Genomic DNA, 19019 nt, shown 5'->3' on the forward strand with positions numbered 1-19019 from the left:
GTTGAAGAAAGTTTCGTTCTCCATCTTCACTCACCACCAACTACATCTAGGGAAATACACAGCCCCATGTCAGGGAGTTGAGCAGAGATATCCTCACATTGGAATTGATTCTGCCTCCCAGTTACTCAATCACAATTTACTTTTGCCCAGAGAATTTTCTCTGTGAATTGAGGTCCTTTTCTGTCTAAAATCTGCCACAAAATTTGTTTGTGGATCTGGTACATGGAGCAGCGAAGGTTGTTCTACTCAACATCAGATCTCCTCACCCTGACAGAATTGTTGCTTTAATTAAAACAAATTATCAATGAAACTTTATATTTAAGTTATTTTCATAAAACTGTTGCGGGGCTGTTTTTGCTCAACTTTGTCTTGCTGGAGACTTTGTTCCCTTCAAGTAGCCAGACCAGGTTTTGGGGTTTTAAATCAGCTGTTTATTAGTAGCTACAGTAAGAGCTCAGGTAGTGGTAATGAATACATAAAGCTGGCTAACCCCCTGTCCTAAATGGTTTACCCCAATTCCTTGGACTCTGATCCCTGGTTCTGGACACCCCCACCATTGGGAAATTCCTTCATGCATTTATCTTGTTCAGTCATGTTTGAATTTGACAGGATTTTATGATATTCCTCCATTCTTCTACATCATTGATCTTATTGAATTGTGGGGCAGGCTTGAAGGGCTAGATGGCCTACTCCTGCTCCTATTTCATATGTAATGTTAGTTTAAGTCTAGCCTACAGGTTATATGGCAGAGATATTTAAATATTTGGAGATGTGTCAAGGCACAAAAGACAATGTTGTGTTGCAGTTGGTAAAGTCTCTATATCATAAGAACATAAGAACATAAGAAATAGGAGCAGAAGTAGGCCATCTGGCCCTTCGAGCCTGCCCCGCCATTCAATAAGATCATGGCTGATCTGTCGTGGCTCAGTTCCACTTTCCCGCCCTCTCCCCATAACCCTTAATCCCTTCTCTTATCAAAAACCCATCAACCCGCTTCTTAAAAATATTTAGCGAGGCAGCCTCCACCACTTCAACGGGCAGAGAATTCCAGAGATTCACCACCCTTTGAGTGAAGAAGTTCCTCCTCAACTCCGTTCTGAACCGCCCCCCCTTTATCTTGAGGCTGTGCCCCCTAGTCCTACTGTCTTTTTTGAGCGGGAAGAGTCTTTCCACCTCTATCCTATCCATCCCATTCATCATCTTATACGTCTCAATGAGATCTCCCCTCATTCTTCTAAACTAGAGGGGAGTATGGTAGGATGAGAGAAGAATTGGCGAATGTGGACTGGGGGAGCGCGTTGGAAGGTAGGTCTGCTGAGGAGCAGTGGAGGATCTTTAAGGAGATCTTTCTTGGTGCTCAGCAGAAATTTATTCCGATGGTTAAAAAGGACAGTAGGAAGAGAGGTAATAAGCCGTGGATAACGAAGGAGGTGAAGGAAAGTGTTAAATTAAAAGCGGAGGAATTTAGAGTAGCTAAGAGCAGTGGGCGAGAAGAGGATTGGGAGAGGTTTAAATGTCAACAAAGATTGACAAAAAAGTTGATAAAGGAGGGTAGAAGAAGCTATGAAGCTGGGCTAGCGCTTAATATAAAAAAGGATAGCAAGAGTTTTTATAAATATATAAAAAGGAAGAGGCTGGCTAGGGTGAACGTTGGTCCCTTAGCGGATGAGAAAGGGGACCTAGTGGTAGGGGATGGGGATATGGCTAAGGTCTTGAATAACTTTTTTGTTTCTGTCTTCACGGAGGAGGACGTGAATAATTTGCCGGGTGTTAGCGATGGAAAGGTGGTAGGACTGGAGGGTCTTAATGACATTACTGTTACTAGAGAGGTGGTGCGCAACAGACTGGAGGGGCTGATTGTGGACAAGTCCCCAGGACCGGATGGAATGCATCTGAGGGTTCTGAAAGAAATGGCGGAGGTGATAGTGGATGCCTTGGTGGTTATTTTCCAGACGTCGCTGGATTCCGGGGAAGTGCCGGAGGATTGGAAAACGGCTAATGTTACGCCGTTGTTTAAGAAGGGTGCCAGGCAAAAGGCGGGGAATTACAGGCCGGTTAGTTTAACGTCTGTGGTAGGTAAAATGTTAGAATCCGTCATTAAGGAGGAAATTGCGAGGCATCTTGAAGGGAATTGCTTGATAGGGCAGACGCAACACGGTTTCATTAAAGGGAAGTCGTGTCTGACAAATTTACTGGAGTTCTATGAGGATGTGTCTAGGGCGGTGGATAGAGGAGAGCCGGTGGATGTGGTCTTTCTGGATTTTCAGAAGGCGTTTGATAAGGTACCTCACAAGAGGTTACTGCAGAAGGTCAGAGGACATGGAGTTGGGGGTAGGGTGTTAGCGTGGATAGAGGATTGGTTGTCAAATAGGAGGCAGAGAGTGGGGGTCAATGGGTGCTATTCGGATTGGCGGTTGGTGACTAGTGGGGTGCCCCAGGGGTCGGTGCTGGGGCCTCAGCTATTTACCATTTATATAGATGATCTGGAGGAGGGAACCGAGTGTAGGGTGTCGAAATTTGCTGATGACACCAAGATTGGGGGAAAGGCAAATTGTGCGGAGGGTGTGGAGAGTCTGCAGAAGGATCTAGATAGGCTGGGCGAATGGGCCAGGAAATGGCAAATGGAATTTAATGTTGGCAAGTGTGAGGTGGTCCACTTTGGTAGGAAGAATGGTAGGAAGGACTATTACTTACGTGGCGAAATGAGCCTGAAGCTCCAGGTTTGAGTCCTGCTTCTGCTGTTGATGGCCTGAATGCACAAACAAATATTCTTCCAGGTTTGATTACAAGTAATTAATACATACAAACCAGAAGTATGCATTTCTTTAGGAATTATCTCTGTTCACTCACAGTTATTGATTCAGGTGACATCATGCATGAGATACAAATGTTAAAACCCAGTCACAGCCTCTGCACACCTGCTTAATTATAACATCCAATCAGTGTAAAAGTTTGAATATGCTAGGTGATCCTTGCATATTTTCCTTAACACCCAGTTTATGCCTACATTAGTAGATATCAATTATCTCTCCCATCTTATGTTCTTATGTTCTTATGTCCAGATGTCTGACTAAATGAATTCTCTCAGACAATGCACAGGATTTTCTGACTGTGCTCACCTTGAAACTTGAAAATCCCACCCAAATTCAACAGACCTTTCCATGGTCCAACCCTTGTTCACTACAATTCCTGTGACAGGCAGAATGGGAATATTTGCCTCTATGAATCTCAGATAGATAAACAAAACTAGACTCTCGAGTTGTTCCCTCAATGCAAGCTGGTGTAGTTCTTTTATTAGATATGCCTAACAGAATTTCAAGATCTTATGGACCAGATTTCATCATCTGGATGACTGAGCCTTCATGACATAATTTCCTGCTGTCTTCTTCCTCTTTCAAATCCCTTCTACAATGTATATTCAAGTCTTATTTCAGCGTGAGACACAGGAGCTGGGTGACTGACGAAAAGCACTGATCTGATCTCTAACAGAACAATGTGGATTTTGATTCTCCTCGTTTGCTCTCTGCCTGGTGAGTAACAGCCAGAGCTGGACAGTCAGATAATCAATGAAGGCGAATGGAATGTTGGCCTTTATAGCGAGGGGGATAGAATATAAAAGCAGGGAGGTCTTGCTGCAACCGTACAGGGTACTGGTGAGGCTGCAGCTGGAGTATTGTGTGCAGTTTTGGTCGCCGCACTTGCGGAAGAATATATTGGCCTTGGAGGGAGTACAGAGAAGGTTCACTAGGCTGATACCAGAGATGAGGGGGTTAGCCTATGAAGAGAGACTGAATAGACTGGGTCTGTACTCGTTAGAGTTTAGAAGGCTGACGGGGGATCTTATAGAGACAGATAAGATAATGAAGGGGATGGATAGGGTAGAGGTAGAGAGATTCCTCCTGCTTAGAAAGGATAGCAGGACTAGAGGGCACAGCCTCAAAATAAGAGGGGGGGTGCAGTTTGGATCAGAGTTGAGGAGGAACTTCTTCACTCAAAGGGTGGTGAATCTCTGGAATTCTCAGCCTGTTGAACTGGTGGAGGCTACCTCGCTGAATATATTTAAGTCACGGGTAGATAGGTTTCTGATAGACAGGGGAATTAAGGGTCATGGGGAGAAAGCGGGGAAGTGGAACTGATCCGCTTCAGATCAGCCATGATCTTATTGAATGGCGGGGCAGGCTCGAGGGACTACATGGCCTACGCCTGCTCCTATTTCATATGTAATGTTAGTTTAACTCTAGTCTACAGGTTATACGGCAGAGATGTTTAAATATTTGGAGAAGTGTAATGGCACAAAAGGTGATGTTGTGTTGCAGTGGATAGAGTCTCTGTATCTGAGCCTGAAGCTCCAGGTTTGAGTCCTGCTTCTGCTATTGATGGGAACAGAAGGTGGGTTCTAACAAGACCAAACACTTTGATTATCAACCTGAAAACTGTTCCTATAGGCTGAAGGCGGGTGGTAAGACGGAGAGATACTCAGTCAGCAATGTCTTGATGTGGAGTGTTGTCCCTCATGCTATAGTCTCTAACTTCAGGCTTGTGACCAGGTCCAGGAAGAACAAGCTATTGGGAACAAAGACGCTCATTTGCTTTGTCTGCCTCATGTGTCTCCAGATTTGGGACGTCTCCTAAGTCTAATGGTACAAAATACTTAGCAAATATAAATGAATAATATTTATGATGTATTGTATCTCCTCATGAATGTATTGGTACAACACGCAGACATTCACCAAATGAAGTAAACTGCATTATTAATTATGAATGGGAAATTAAGGATAATTTAATCTTTAAAAATCTAGGCAAGCCACATTTTAAAAATGGAAGCTGCCTTTAATTGGTCATTGTTCAAAATTGTGGGGGGAGGTTTTACATTCTCGCTTGTCCTGAAATTATAAAATCCCGCCCGAGGTCAATGGAGCTTCTCACTGTCTGCCCGTCTCCCGCTCCGATTCCCGTGGCAGGCGGGGCGGTAAAATACCGATTATCTGTGTGCAATACACACTGAAAACTGCAGTGATAATAATCCTGCAAACAGAACATGTCTCTCGTTTGCAACAGTTTCTGTTATTTAACATACAGTTGATGAGATATGATTTTAAGGGATTCTGTCAGAGACAATGTTCCTCTATAGTAAACAATTGGTTCATATTAATGCTCCCACCCTTTTTCTTTCAATTCATTAACTTTATTAAACTAGATTTCACTTTTCACTCCTGCCCATTTTAACATTATCTAACACTACACTGCAATGGAGTTCTTGATCAACATTATCACCTCTGCACCATTTATAACAGATCTATCTTCTAACTAGCAATGACAAACTCTGAGTCCCAACTTCTCGAGTTTCTCTAAGGAAATGATACAAAGTTCCTCTTTTTATTTTAAACTTTGCACATCCTACCAGAATATTCTCTGAAATTTAACCATGAATACCATTGGAAACTGATCACAATGTTTGATGCAGTTACTCATAAACAACGCCCAAATGACACACCAAGTGTCAGTTGATGTCTCACTGGACAGGTCACGACTTGTTTCAATCTTCTCTGACCTTTATCAGTGTTTCAACACAACTTGTCCAAAATTCCCAGCATGCTTGATTGTAGCTCTTAACAATTCTCATTGTTATTGCTGTTAATTAAAGTACAAATTGTTATTAACACTTCACCATGAGACATTAGATAAGTCCATGGATGAATCTGCATATTTATATGCCAGTCCCATAAATCGTTCCACCAGTTAGTCGTTTTGATTGGTCCCTTTTAATTTCTTCAGTTCTTTGAACCACTTCAGTAAATGTTTGATGGACATTAGCAAATTACATTTTAATTTGTATTAGATCTCTGGTAAAAGATCATCTGTAATATTAAAAGAAACATCCTCTCTCTTATGAGTATCAATGAATTTCATACAGCCTGTTCCAGCTGGTATTTGAGGATTAAAGCAAAAATCAATTTTTTTTTTGTTTACTTTATTCCAATCCAATCAAGTCAAATTAAAGCCAATTCAGAGTCCCAACAAGTTGGGACATTCCCAATCCAAGCTGACAAGACAGGGCTCTCACCTCCTGTCTTGGGCTTGATCTATATGATCCAAGCTGATTGGAGTACGTGTAACTCCTCCTTCAAGGCTTGATCTAATTTGTATCTGAGCCAAAATGCCGAGATGTCACTTAAAAAGTTGCTTCAAAAGAAGCTGAAATGTAACCTAATGGCTTCAACCAAGTGCAGCAAGTCGATACTACACTTGATCTTAGCCAAAAGGCCGAGAAGCAATTAAAGCAAAAACCAGTGTTGGGAATATTTCTTATCAATGTACCATAGTGACATTTCTTCAGTCAGGAGGTAACACAATATTCTCCCCTACTCTTATGAGCCACTCTTGCAATATTTCTGTCAAGACTTTTAGCTTCTCTTCTGCAACTTGAATTCACATCTGTTTTAAAACCACATAACACCTCTTTGTTAGAATATATGGGTAAGGACACGTAATTATTTCATCTGTTTGTTGACATTTATTCAGATTAGTATCTACTAATCAATCCCTCTTCTCAACGGCTTATGGGAAGATATTATGACACCCTATCCACATGCCCTTCTCAATAATTCCTACAGACTCTACTTCAGAAAACTTTAAACCAACTTCATCTATTGGAATTTTTGGAATCCCCAACATCATTCCTCAGGCTTCTCCTCTACAATTGTTCTCAAGCCAAACCCCCTCAGCTGTTAAAATTGACAACCCGATATATTCAGATGTCTCTTTCCATGAATCAAATGTTTTAACTGTTCATTGCTAATCCAAGATGGAACCTTTCCCTGGTTAACTTGTTTAAAATGCTACAGAAGATGTTTTATCATCCAGTTACCATCATCTGTTATTTTTCTTTCAATGCATTGATTTATAGTCTGAGAATGTCCTTCTGATATTGTAACCATATAGTTATCAAATCAATTTTCAACTAATTCCCCTCCAATGTTCAATTGATCATTAGCATTTATGTTAGTTAAAATCTGTTTGATCTTTTGTGTTAAAATTCTGAGTTTATTATCCAAATTGACTGGATCAAGTGTTTTAACAGTTGGAATGCTCACACCGCAGGCTGTTGCTAAGTCATTGAACAATTTGCTATTTTGCTGACTATTTTATTGTAAATTTATTTCCCTTTCACTATTCCCTGTCTCTTGTTCTAAGAACTTCAGAGTCAGAATGAAAACAGATCCCCAATTAGAGAAGGACACCATTCTGTTTGTTGAATCCCAGTCATATCTAACACTCCAGATATTAATTCGTAATGGACATGATTGCGTAGAATTTTACCAGCTTCCTCCATAACCAAACCATTTTGTGGTCCTGAGGTTACTTTAGGACTAGCGTCCACACCGGATGTAGGTATTGTTGTCGGAGCTACACTATGTTTCGGAGTAGGAGGTTTAGTTTCTCTCTTTATGTGATCAGAAACATGATCATCTTCTTTAAGTGATTCCCTGCAAATATCCCTATGATCATCATCATAAGAAATACCCCAAGTTATCTGGTTTAAAGCTACTGGCACAGTGGCACAGTGTTTAGCACTGCTGACGCAGAGTGCAAGTGACCTGGGTTCAATTCCCAGCTTGCATCCCTATGGGGATTCTGCAGGCTCTCCCCTCGTGTCTGCATGGCTTTCCTCTGGGTGCCTCGGTTTCTTCCCACGGTCCAAAGATGTTCAGGCTAGGTGGGTTGGCCATCCTAAATTGCCCCTTGTCATCAGGGGGACTAACTGGGTTAAGGGGAGAGAGCCTGTGTGGGAATGTGGTCAGTGCAGACTTAATAGGCTGAATGGCCTCCTTCTGCAACTGCAGGAATTCTGTGATACCCCTCCCATTTAGAGGAAAACAGGCTTTACATACAATCTCAAACAAGATGGAGCTGAAAAGATAAAACAACTTTAATCTGGGTCAGATTGGATTTGAATCATGTCACGGTCAGAGCTGTTTTACCATCTGACAAAAGAATCTCCCACATATTGATATTCTCACCTGAATATTACCAACACATCACATTCAACCTGTAAACGTCCATTTTCATAATATGCCACTCTCCAAAGAGTGAAGATTAGATTTTCCAGCTGGTCTTCAGTATGTTCATTTCAAAACACCACCTCCACGATAACGCACTGATCACTGATCCAAGAAGAATGATTTCCATAAAAAACTCCATCTAAAAACGCTCTATAATGGGATCAAGATAGTACCTGCTATTTTGTTCAGTCTACAACCAGTTTCCTATTTGAATTATTTTAATTTCCAGAAATCGTTGATTTACAATGTTTACCAGTTTATGGAGATATTATTGTTTCTGGAGGATTTCTTGATATTTATGAAGAATTGGATTTGGATGATAACATCTCTGGTGAGGTTGTAAGATTTTCCCTAGCAATCTAAAGCTAAAAGCTAAACGCTCAATGCCAAAACAAACTGAATGAAAATCAGCTCTTGGGCATCAGAAATGATTAATCCTGGTGAACAGGAATCATCTCATCATTTGGAACTTGCCCAACCGTATCATTCTTCACCAGATTTCCCTCGTCCTGAATTTCTACAATCTGAACACCTGTTAGCTCATCACTTGTCCCCTTGTTCACATCGAGGAATCTAACTAACAATTTTGCTCATCTCGTACCCAAAGCAAGCTTCACTGATCCCTGTGACAGGGTTGATGCAACATCAGACTGACTGTCTGTCTGACTATCTGATTATCTGTCTGCAAAGTCTGCATTGATGAAGAATCGGATGGAGAAAAACCAAACCAAGAAGAATAGCAATGAGCGTACGGGCCACATGTTTTCAACATAACACAATATTGATATGTTACGTTGAAAACATATGTATTACACTGAGTACAAGAAACTTTCATTTGATTTCCATGATACCATCCAGTCTTTCCAGAATCTTTTCCAGAGATGGACTCACTTTTATCTATAATGGAATGGAGTCCAGTATCTCTAGGAGAGACAAATCTGCTGTCCCACCTTATTCATTATTGGATTCACTTAATCATCAAAATAAGCCTTACTCTGCTTCCTTCTATGTCCCATTTTAACAGCGGCTGATACCTGGGCAGCTTGAACATTGTGCAGCAATTGCTGTGCAATTCTCTCATGACTAAGCGCAATTATTTCAGATTCTGAAAAGTTCAATCCTAAAAGAAGTTCAATTCTCCTCATGGGATGTGCAGTCATTAAAACATGTGGAGTAAATGCATTTGAATTTGAGACTGTATTTTGTGCTATCATCAGAACAAAGGGTAATAATGTGTCCCATGTGGAATGATTTTGCTCTACACTTTTCCGAATCGGGGTTTTTAAAGGATGATTCATCCTTTCCACTATCCCACTCGATTGAGGTTGATAGGCAATGTAGAACTTTTGGTTGATCCAAAATAAGGTCATGACATCCTGCATGGCATGGGCAGTAGCTCACCAACGCCTCCACTTTCTCAGATGGCTAAGGAAATTTGTCACATCCCCAAGAGTCTCACCAACTTTTACAGATGTGACAAAGAAAGCAGTTTTTCTGGTTGTTTTGCAGCTTGGCATGGTCCCTGCTCTTCCCAAGACCGCAAGAAAGTACAAAATGTCACGAATGTAGCTCAATCTATCACGCAAACCAGCCTCCCATTCACTGACTCTGTCTACCCTTCCCACTGCCTCAGCAAAGCAGTCAGCATAATTAAGTACACCACGCACCCTGGGCATTCTCTCTTCCAACTTCTTCCATCGGGAAAAAGATACAAAATTCTGAGCTCGTGTACCAACCGACTGAAGAACATCTTCCTTGCTGCCATTGGACTTTTGAATGGACCTATCTCACATTAAGTTGATCTTTCTCTACACCCTAGCTATGACTGTAACACTACATTTTGTAGTCTCTCGTTTCCTTCTCTATAAATGGTATGCTTTGTCTGTATAGCGCACAAGAGACCCAATACTTTTCATTCTATACCAATACATGTGACAAAAATAAATCAAATCAAATCAAATAGGGAAAAAAAAATGTTTTGATCTGATTCAGTGCTACCTGCCGCATGCATGCCCCTTACAAACAGCAGAGGCCTCAGCACCTATCCTTGTGGAACATCGCTTGTCACAGACTCCAGTTGGAAAAGTATCCTTTCCGCTGCTATTCTCTGCCCAATCAGGTGGATTGAATGGCCTATTTCTGCTTCTTTTTTTTTGTGTTCTTAGTAATCAGTGCTACTTCAGGGACCATCTGGGAAACACTTGCTGGACCAGGATATTAACTGTCACTTTAGCTGTGTTGTTAAGGATGGGAATGTTTCAACTCATTGACTGGAAGTGTCAGTTATTATCAGGATACATTGGTATCCTCCCTGACATGGTGGTAAAGGACCAACATCATCTATCTGCAATTAGTCTATGGCCCTTCAGTTACTCCTGTATACCCCAATTTCCCTTTACTTTGTTACTTTGAAGGTTATTTTGAAGACATACTCAATAATTATTTACATAATGCTTTATGTCTTTAGTCACATTTGGCCACCAGCATCCCTTTAATTCAATCAGCAGTTGTTTCTGCTCCCTGATGACCCTGAACATCACCATATTGGTAAATGGTTTGATTACAATCTTGGGTTGCTCCCACACACAATCCATTCTTAAGAATAAACCCATCCTGTCTTTGAAACTTATCTTTCCATTTGTCACAAGAAGCAGGGCATGCTCCATCTTGTAGCTATTCTGAATCATCATCACTGCACTGAACCTGTTTAAGATCTTCCGGCGGAATTCTCTGGCTGTGCGGGTCTGAAGGCCGGTAATTCCCGCCTGTCTGTCAATGGGGTTTCATATTGTCCGTAACCTGCCCGCTAAAATTCCAGTGGCAGGTGGGATGGGAGAATTCCAGCCTCCATACTCACCTGACAAACAGTAACAGCATCTATCTATCGTGGGCGGTACGGTGGCACAGTGGTTAGCACTGCTGCCTCACAGTACCAGGCACCGATTCCCAGCTTGTGTCACTGTCTGTGTGGAGCTGGTATGTTCTCCCTGTGTCTGCGTGGGGTTTCCTCCGGTGACCTGGTTTCCTCCCACATTCTGAAAGAGGTGCTGGTGAGGTGCATTGACCCAAACAGGCGCTGGACTGTGTCAACTGAGGGAATTTCACAGTAACTTCATTGCAGTGTTAATGTAAGCCTTGCTTGTGACTAATAAATAAATAAACTTTTTACTTTACTATCTGTTCACCGACTGGAGGCTGCCATGATTCTCCCTTTTTGAGCACCATGTTTTGCCATTTCATCTGCTCAAGAATTCCCAATGGGAGAGGTTATGTGATGTGCCCCAATGTTCCTATATTCCCATCCTTGGGCAAAATGAAAAATATATTTTAGCAAAGGTGCTGACAGTTGAGGTTTCCCATCCGTTGAGACAAAACCTCTCACTTCCCACAATGGCAGGACGCCTGTTCCTCTATTGCACACAAACCTGCTGTCAGAATATATATATATCAACTCGGTATGGGAACTTACCAGGGTGACTAACCACATAAACCACAACAGTCAACTCAGCTGCTTGAGCACTCATCCCACTAGATAGTTTTACAGCTAAATCAACAAGAGCTATTCCTCGATCAACCTCAACATAGATCCCACACCCTGTCATTCCTCCACACCAGAGGATCAAGCAACAAAGATATTCAAAGGCCATTTTGTGTCTGCCCTCTGCACAGGTATGTCAGATATATACCAGACCGAGCAGGCTTCACGGATCCCCCTCCCTTTTGTTTTGGCAGAAATGGTTCCTTGGGATCACTTGTTGCCACTATTTGACACTCAGGAGGCTCACCGCTGTAATTTAGATTGTCAGCTTAGAAACTTGGCAATTTAGACCGTTTGGCTGTAATATCTTGACCCTGAAGCATTAAAGTTCAAACTGCTTTGCAGATTGGATTGATCTTAACAACTGAGTATGTGGCAAAGGAACGAGGAGACCGTGTTGACCTCAGCTTTTCACACCCCACATCCTGGAAGGAGCCCATCCCATTCTCTCAGCTCCTTCACCTTCGCCTCATCTGTTCCGATGATGCCACTTCCCAAAATAGCGCTGCCAATATGTCTTCCTTCTTCCTCAATTGTGTTTTTGTATCCACTGTGGTTGACAGGGCTCTCAACCGTGTCCAGCTCATCCCCTGGGATACTGCTCTCACCCCCTCCCATCCCTCCCAGAACCAGGATAGAGTCCCCCTTGTCCTCACTTTTCACCCCACGAGCCTCCACATTCAATGTATCATCTTCCGCCATTTCCACCAACTCCAGCATGATGCCACTACTCAACACGCCTTCCCCTCATATCATCCCCAACGCCATCAGCATTCTGCGGGGATCACTCTCTCCGGGACATACTGGTTCTCTCCTCCATCACACCAACACCTCACCCACTGCCCACGGCACCATGCCATGCAGCCATAGAAGGTGCAACACCTGCCCCTTTACCTCCTCCCTGCTCACTGTCCCAGGTCCTAAACACTCCTTTTAGGTGAAGCATTGCTTCACACGCACCCCCTCCAATCTGGCCCATTACATTCACTGCTCTCAATGTGGTCTACTCTGCATTGGAGAGACCAAACGCAGACTGGGGAACTGCTTTGCTGAACACCTTTGGTCCGTCTGCAAGTAGGACCCTGACCTTCCTGTCGCTTGCCACTTCAACACACCGCCCTGCTCTCCTGCCCACATGTCCGTCCTTGGCCTTTGGCAATGTTCTAGCGAAACCCCAACGCAGACTGGAGGAACAGCACCTCACCTTCTGATTGGGCACTTTACAGCCTTCCGGACAGAACATTGAGCTCAACAACTTCAGGGCATGAACTCTCCCCTCCACCTTCACTCCTTTCCTATTTACTTTATTCTATTTCATTTCATCTCGTTCATCCATTTTATCATCCTTCTTTTTCACTTCTATTTTTCCACTGCTCCATTCCAGCTCTCCCTCTTTCCCCGTCCACCCCCCCCACCCCTTTCAGTGAAACTGCCACATTCCTCAGGCTGTCCTTTAACAATCTGTGCCTCTGTTCTGTCATTCTCACATTCTGATCACTGAATGGATGCTCTTAGCACTTTCTCAGCCTTCTGTACCCTCAGTTACATGTCCATTGTCCAATTCCACACCCCCTGCACCCAGCCCCAGCCCCCCCAACCCACCACAATAGCATAAATCTCTTTTCTCTTAGCTCTGATGAAGTGTCATCTCGACTCGAAACATTGGCTCTATTCTCTCCCCACAGATGCTGTCAGACCTGCTGAGTTTTTCCAGAATATTCTGTTTTTGTCTCAGATTCCAGCATCCGCAGTATTTTGCTATTATCTTGCTTCGTGGAGTCTGTTTCATCGTTGTCTGGGGATTACTGTGTTTCAAGTCAATGGAGTTAATTTATTTCACTCTTTGTCATCAACTCCAAGAACTCAGTCTCCAAGAACCATCTGGTTTCCTAACTGGTCAAATTGGTGAATTGTTTGTGGAAGCTATAGGTCGTAAATCCCCTTGTTGTAGCAGACTCGTGATTATTTTTGTAATTTCCCCTTCAGCTTGTTTAAGGGAAGCCACACTGCCTTTGAGGTTTTGGCTCAGAGCCCTCTATGATTAGTTCTGCTCTCATTCGACCACAGCCACGCTTATGCCTCACAAATGCAGTTGCATGTTCAGCAATCATCCCTTGTTTTGTTCTATCATCAGACATATTGACAGGTTTAAACCAAAACTCCCCAACTCCACAAACCCTGTCTGCATAAGTCCCTGTGGATATCTGTATTGGCGTTTCATTCACATCAGCCATCTACCAGATACAACAATGCGACAGGTCAAAAGACAGATTACATCTGCTGAAACATTAGAACCCAAAATGTGCTCTGCCATTCGGGGAAGATGTACTAAAATAAAAAGGCGGAAATAAACTGCTTCCCCAACTTAAACTCAATTGAGTCCATTTCAAATCTTTCTTGGAAATGCCCTGTAAACCCACTCAAAATAATTATCCCTTGCTTCCACCAGGAAAAACCAATATCTTTGGATGTGTTAAAGGGAGTGCAGGAACTCCCTGTTTCTCAAAGGCATTTGATAGAGTAGCCTCCCACCTCACCTTCTACCAGGGGTCTCCCTGCACCATCCAATATGGCATCACACACCCAAACTGGAGAGGCTGGGGGCAGTTATGGCCTCCGATTCGAACCCCATAGTTGTCGATAAAGAGAAGCAATCTCCTCCACTTCCCTGACGGGACCCTCCAGTGGCAGGGTGTTGACCCTGACTATCCTCCACCCCACCCCTCCACCACCCCCACCTCCTCCCCTCCTCCACCATTGTTCTGGTGTGGACTCCAGCCTGGGTTGGCCTTCCCACAGCAACAACGGTTATCACCAGCTCTGCGAGCTTAATGCCAACATGAAAATCACAGTAACTTTACTGCAGTGTTAATGTAAGTCTACTTGTGACTAATAAATAAGCTTTAATTTACTTCACTTTCAGATAATTTCCCCTGTGTGAGTAACAGAAGGCAGATTGATTATGGTTTCCCTTAAACAAATTAATTCTGTATTTACCACTTCAGCTACAAATACTCAACACACATATATATAAGTTGCAACAATTACTGTAACTTACCATGAAATTCCTCTAATCACCACACTCTGGTGCCTGTTCGGGTCAATGTACCGAACCAGCATGTCTTTCGGACTGTCGGAGGAAACCGCAGCACTCGGATGAAACCCGTACAGACACGGGGAGAAAGTGCAAACTTCACACAGTCTGTGACCCAAGCTGGAACTCGGGTCCCTGGCTCTGTGACACAGGAGTACTAACCACTGTGTCACCCTGCTGCCCCACTAGTTGTGATTTAGATCATCAATCCTGCGCAGGCATTTGGAGTTGTCTGTTGCACGGACAGTATTTTCTTTTCCTGCTTGGAGTAAAACTTTTACTGCAGCCTGCAGATCGCTGCATTTATTTTTAAACATCCTCTACCTGTCGCAGCATGGCCTCCCTCTCACTGACAGCATGCTGTGCCTTGTGGTAGGCTTTATCACATTGAATCTGGAACAGGTGCATGTGTATCATATTAATCTGGTTCATTTTCTCTCGTGTGCCTACCTCCACTGGCGTGGTAGCACTCATTCAATCCTGCTTTTGGTGGGTTACCTGGGCTTTTCTCTCCCTTTTAACCCAAGTCATCTCCACTTCCCTACCACAGAGCTGTTCGAGACAACTGGCAATCGCAATCGCCTTACTAAGCTTGGGAAGCTGTAAATATACTTCCTTATGGGCATGACTCCAACAATTCTCTCCCCCAGATCCCAGATCCGGTTTCGGGGCATCACCCCACTGCATCCATTTGGGCCACTTATGATTCAAATATATACGGAGGACCTCATCCCAATAGGCATGACTGACCATAATGATTTCCTTTTTGGGTTCGTCACATGGGAATAGGTAAGGGACTGGGATAGGGGCCAGTTTACACTAAATTCCTTCCAGTAGATGTAACCCAACCTCCCTGGGCTAACCTAGTTCGAACAATACAGTTTGTCCACCTGACGTTATAGACACTGAGTTTATGGCCCAAGTTACTGGTCAAATCTGTATTAGTCCTTCACTCATTTAAGACTGGCTGTCACGTACATAAGAACATAAGAACGTAAGAAATAGGAGCAGGAGTAGGCCATCTAGCCCTTCGAGCCTGCCCCGCCATTCAACAAGATCATGGCTGATCTGTCGTGGCTCAGTTCCACATTCCCGCCCTCTCCCCATAACCCTTAATCCCCTTGCTTATCAAAAACCCATCAACCCGCGTCTTAAAAATATTTAGCGAGGCAGCCTCCACCACTTCAACGGGCAGAGAATTCCAGAGATTCACCACCCTTTGAGTGAAGAAGTTCCTCCTCAACTCCGTTCTAAACCGCCCCCCCTTTATCTTGAGGCTGTGCCCCCTAGTCCTACTGTCCTTTCTGAGCGGGAAGAGTCTCTCCACCTCTATCCTATCCATCCCATTACGTGGGGTAACCTGCCCTCTTAATTCAGGCTCATACAGAGTGTTGGGGAATATGGGGTTGAAGGTTTGACTTCGGAGCAACGTATCACTTCTTATCGAAGGACCATCTGGAATGTTAAATGTTGTCCCTGTAAAACATCAGATAAGAATAAAACAAAGAACAAAGAAAATTACAGCACAGGATCAGGCCCTTCAGTCCTCCAAGCCTGCACCGACCATGCTGCCTGACTTATCAAAAACCCCCTACCCTTCTGGGGACCATATCCCTCTATTCCTATCCTATTCATGTATTTATCTAGATGCCCCTTAAAATGCACTATCGTATCTGCTTCCACTACCTCCCCAGGCAGCGAGTTCCAGGCACCCACCACCCAGCTACCTCGTGTACCTCCATTAAATCTTGTTCCTCACACCTTAAACTTGTGCCCCCTAGTAATTGACTTTTACATCCTGGGAAAAAGCTCGTGACTATCCACTCTGTCCATGCCCTTCATAAACTTGTAGACTTCTATCAAGTCGCCCCCTTAACCTCTGTTGTTCCAGTAAGAACAAACCAAGTTTTTCCAACCTCATAGTTAGTGCCCTGCATACCAGGCAACATCCTGATTAATCTTTTCTGTACTTTCTCCAAAGCCTCCACGTCTTTCTGGTAGTGTGGCGACCAGAACTGAACACTATGGGCCTGATTTTACCATCTTCATTCTAAGTGCTGAATCTGGGTGTAATTCAGATCCGACTTGGGAATCTGCTTTCAGGTGCCTCCATACACACTCAGCCTGAAAGAAAAACGGTGACTCCCATTCACGCTGTGGGTGGGGCTTACCGCGCCCAAAACAATCGGAGCTCCTAGGGAAAAAGCTGAAAAAGCGCGCACGTGTTAGATCGCTCCCAGGCTGCAGAAAGCAGAGAAAGCAGCGAAAAGTGGGAGCAACAGCCCCCACACACATCACTATCCCCCTAATCCACACAACCCCCCCACGACCCAGGCCGATCACAACACCCTGCACCCCACCCCCACCGATTGGCCGCAGATTGGCAGCGGACCCCCTCCACCAGTGAATGATTGGGCCTCCCCAGTCCTCCCAAGATACATCTTACCCACCTCCTTCCTCCCCCTTCCCCAGAATGACCTGGCCTCACTGCGCCCACCACCAACGCCCCCCCCCCCCCCCCCACCCTGAGGAACATCTGACCCACCTCCTCCTCCTCCTCCTTCCTCACCCCTTCACCAAGAATGATCAGACTCGCTTCCCTCCTCCAACCAGACAACGATCGGCCCTCCCCCTCAACCAGACAACAATATGGCCTCACTCCCCACTGCCCTCCGAGAATGATCTGACCCACCTCCCTCCACCCCCCAACACATCTCCCTCCCCAACCCCCCCACCCCTCCCCACCTCCGATCTGAGTCAGAGAGCCGCTGGCAGCTCGGAACTCGCCTCTTCAGCAGCTGGAGCACCCGATTCAGACTTTAATTCAGCATGTCCATTTTGGTGTGATTCGGATTGGCGATAAAGGGGGAAATGTTGTTAAAGTTGGGCGGGCAGTTCATTAATTCAATTGAAATACATGCAAATGTATTTAAATCGCCGTTGTGCCTGTTTCGGGCACGAATCGGATCGTGGCCATTCCCGGGTCTGAGTAAAGTGGTCATCTGCACTGACACTGGCGCAGATCGTGTTAATGGCCTCACACCCGACTTTAACACACAATGGTAAAATGGGGCCCTATACGTTCTATAAAGCTGCAACATGACTTGCCAATTTTTAAACTCAATTCCCTGGCCAATGAAAGCAAGCATACCGTTTGCCTCCTTGACTACCTTCCCCAACTCTCCACCAGTTTACTTATTCAAACGTTTTACCCCGGTGCCCTTGTTTGCAAGATGATCAGAAGACAAACACAAGTAAAGATTCAATAACGTTATTGACAATAATACTATTAACCCGTAAATTACCCACATAAAACAAGTGGTTTTTATTCCAATTCAATCAAATCAAATCCAATTCAGAGTCCCAACAAGTTGGGACATTCCCGATCCAAGCTGACAAGACAGGGCTCTCACCTCCTGTCTTGGGCTTGATCTACATGATCCAAGCTGATTGGAGCAGGCGTTGCACCTTCTCCAAGGCTTGATCTCATTTGCAACTGAGCCAAAAGGCCGAGAGGCTGCAAATGAAGCCTCAGTGTAACCTCATGACATCAAACAAGTGCAAGATGCCAAAACTACACTTGATCTTAGCCAAAACTTCCGGACGGTTAAGGTCACCTCCCTCGTTGAGTCTTCACTGCTGCTGTGTCTGAGAAGCGTTCCTTTATCCCCCTCTCTCTCTACCTTTCCAGATACTTCTTTGGCTTACAGTCAATGAGGCCTCGGGAGGGAGGTTCCAACACCCAGTGGGATCCCCTCCCCTGACAAGACACTCGGGCCCGCCCCCAGGTGTCCATCTCCATGCTGTTGCTTACATGGAACTTGTTACCAGATAAGGTAACTGCAGGAACTCTCAGTGACAGAAAGTCTGGCCCGATCTGAGTTTCTAACAATAGGCCGGTGTGTCTCAATGGGATGCGATGATCTCCTGCTGGGTCTCAGTGCGATGATCATTGATGGGTGATTGATGGGCCAGGCCCAGACATGTTTCTGTGTATTTGTATATTTGACCTCAGTCAAGTCTGGTCTGCCTGAGGTTTGACTGTGTTTGATTTTAATTTGCCCAATTCTTTAATTTAGAATATCCAATTTAATCGGCCTTAAAACTAGGCCCTGATTACTTCAGCACTGAGGTCGCTGCTGGGTGCCTGAAATGACCCAGATGTAAAAAGGTTGAGGGCAGCCGTCACCTTAACTTCCACAGGGAGCGGGTGGCTGCCCCTTCCCTGAGGTGCCAGGTGTGTGGGCACCTCACATAGGTGCCACTCCGTGCTCTTGGAGAGCTGCAGCTGGTGATGACACATCACCTCCGAGAGGGCCTCAAA

General features: G+C 44.4%; 1 protein-coding gene and 1 non-coding gene across 2 annotated transcripts in view; one reads left to right on the forward strand and one right to left on the reverse strand.

The window, feature by feature from the left end:
• The window catches only part of LOC145357150 (titin-like), a 182327-nt gene that overhangs the window by 54615 nt on the left and 108693 nt on the right, over positions 1-19019 (forward strand). The window lies entirely within an intron of this gene.
• Positions 6086-6276, reverse strand: LOC145357172 (U2 spliceosomal RNA). Its single transcript, XR_013889260.1, has one exon. It is a non-coding gene; the product is annotated as a U2 spliceosomal RNA (small nuclear RNA).

Source organism: Carcharhinus amblyrhynchos, chromosome 22 (assembly GCF_965287045.1).
Source record: "Carcharhinus amblyrhynchos chromosome 22, sCarAmb.v2.hapA, whole genome shotgun sequence".
Lineage (NCBI taxonomy): Eukaryota > Metazoa > Chordata > Chondrichthyes > Carcharhiniformes > Carcharhinidae > Carcharhinus > Carcharhinus amblyrhynchos.